We start from the raw sequence: 2,500 nt of genomic DNA, 5'->3' as shown, positions 1-2,500 counted from the left end.
GTACCGAGGACGCTTCCAGGAGCCTGGGGAAGATTTTCTGAAAGTGTCCTTGGGACTTAGAAATATTTTGAGAAAATCTCGATTTTGTGAAAAAATGTCACATTTCCCCTACTTCCACCCCAGGGGGGCGTCAATATGTTGTGAGGTACCCCAGGACAGTGACCTAACTGTGGGTAAAGTTTGCGGGGCACGGGCGGAAAGTCGAATTTTGGATGAAAATGCATTATTTTCATACTTTGAAAATTTCAGGCGTGTGTCAGACTTCCAGGCGGGGGCAGCCGCCGGAGGCGTACCGAGGACGCTTCCAGGAGCCTGGGGAAGATTTTCTGAAAGTGTCCTTGGGACTTAGAAAAATTTTGAGAAATTTCCGATTTTGTGAAAAATGTCACATTTCCCCTACTTCCACCCCAGGGGGGCGTCAATATGTTGTAAAGCACCCCAGGGCAGTGACCTAAATGAGGGTGAATTTTGCGGTGCACGGGCGGAAAGTCGAATTTTTGGATGAAAATGCGTATTTTCATACTTTGAAAATTTCAGGCGTGTGTCAGACTTCCAGGCGGGGGCAGCCGCCGGAGGCGTACCGGGGACGCTTCCAGGAGCCTGGGGAAGATTTTCTGAAAGTGTCCTTGGGACTTAGAAATATTTTGAGAAAATCTCGATTTTGTGAAAAAATGTCACATTTCCCCTACTTCCACCCCAGGGGGGCGTCAATATGTTGTAAGGCACCCCAAGGCAGTGACCTAAGTGGGGGTGAAGTTTGCGGTGCACGGGGGGAAAGTTGAATTTTTGGATGAAAATGCGTATTTTCATACTTTGAAAATTTCAGGCGTGTGTCGGACTTCCAGGCGGGGGCAGCCGCCAGAGGTGTACCGGGGACGCTTCCAGGAGCCTGGGGGAGATTTTCTGGAAGAGTCCTTGACACTTAGAAAAATTTTGAGAAAATCTCGATTTTGTGAAAAATGTCACATTTCCCCTACTTCCACCCCAGGGGGGCGTCAATATGTTGTAAGGCACCCCAAGGCAGTGACCTAAGTGGGGGTGAAGTTTGCGGTGCACGGGGGGAAAGTTGAATTTTTGGATGAAAATGCGTATTTTCATACTTTGAAAATTTCAGGCGTGTGTCGGACTTCCAGGCGGGGGCAGCCGCCAGAGGTGTACCGGGGACGCTTCCAGGAGCCTGGGGGAGATTTTCTGGAAGAGTCCTTGACACTTAGAAAAATTTTGAGAAAATCTCGATTTTGTGAAAAATGTCACATTTCCCCTACTTCCACCCCAGGGGGGCGTCAATATGTTGTAAGGCACCCCAAGGCAGTGACCTAAGTGGGGGTGAAGTTTGCGGTGCACGGGGGGAAAGTTGAATTTTTGGATGAAAATGCGTATTTTCATACTTTGAAAATTTCAGGCGTGTGTCGGACTTCCAGGCGGGGGCAGCCGCCAGAGGTGTACCGGGGACGCTTCCAGGAGCCTGGGGGAGATTTTCTGGAAGAGTCCTTGACACTTAGAAAAATTTTGAGAAAATCTCGATTTTGTGAAAAATGTCACATTTCCCCTACTTCCACCCCAGGGGGGCGTCAATATGTTGTAAGGCACCCCAAGGCAGTGACCTAAGTGGGGGTGAAGTTTGCGGTGCACGGGGGGAAAGTTGAATTTTTGGATGAAAATGCGTATTTTCATACTTTGAAAATTTCAGGCGTGTGTCGGACTTCCAGGCGGGGGCAGCCGCCAGAGGTGTACCGGGGACGCTTCCAGGAGCCTGGGGGAGATTTTCTGGAAGAGTCCTTGACACTTAGAAAAATTTTGAGAAATTTCCGATTTTGTGTAAAAATCACCCATTTCCCCTACTTCCACCCTAAAGGGGCGTCAATATGTCGTAAGGCGCCCCTAGACAGTGACCTAAGTGGGGGTGAAGTTTGGGTCTGCTGGGTGGAAAACTGAAAAAAAGCGATTTTGTGACTTTGAGAACAAACAGAGAGCTCAAAACTTTGAAAAACGTCAGACCGCTGTCAGACTTCCAGGCGGGGGAAAGCTCTGAGGTTGTACCGAGGACACTTCCATGGCCCCCGGATTGATTTTCAAGAAAGAGTCCTTGGGACTTTGAAATTTTCCGGCGAGCTGTTTTTGGCTTCCGGGAGCCGTAGAACTTTGGGAAATCGATTCCGCTCACCGGTTCAGGGTGTTTCGAGCTAGTCCAGGTCCCAGCTACGCCGCCTGGCCTCCAAATTTCGCAAATTCGAAAAAAAAAAAAATAGAACCGGAATGAGGAAATTTCTGGCCGCCGGATCCGCCGCACGGCTCCAGGAGGTCGGACACTTTTTGACTTTGTTCCCTTAAAGTGGGGGTCGGTGTCTCACCATGCAAATACCCAGTTTTGCACACCAGCTGCAGGATATAGGAGAGAGAGGTACCTCTCGGCCCCGACCAAAATCCGTTGTTTTCGTGGTTCCTCGACTCGGGTAGGCGGTTTGGCGAGTACCCCCCTTTTGCATGGAAGTTCGCACTC

Source organism: Ranitomeya variabilis, unplaced genomic scaffold, assembly GCF_051348905.1.
Source record: "Ranitomeya variabilis isolate aRanVar5 unplaced genomic scaffold, aRanVar5.hap1 Scaffold_275, whole genome shotgun sequence".
In the NCBI taxonomy this organism is placed as follows: domain Eukaryota; kingdom Metazoa; phylum Chordata; class Amphibia; order Anura; family Dendrobatidae; genus Ranitomeya; species Ranitomeya variabilis.
This window is presented reverse-complemented; position numbering follows the sequence as displayed.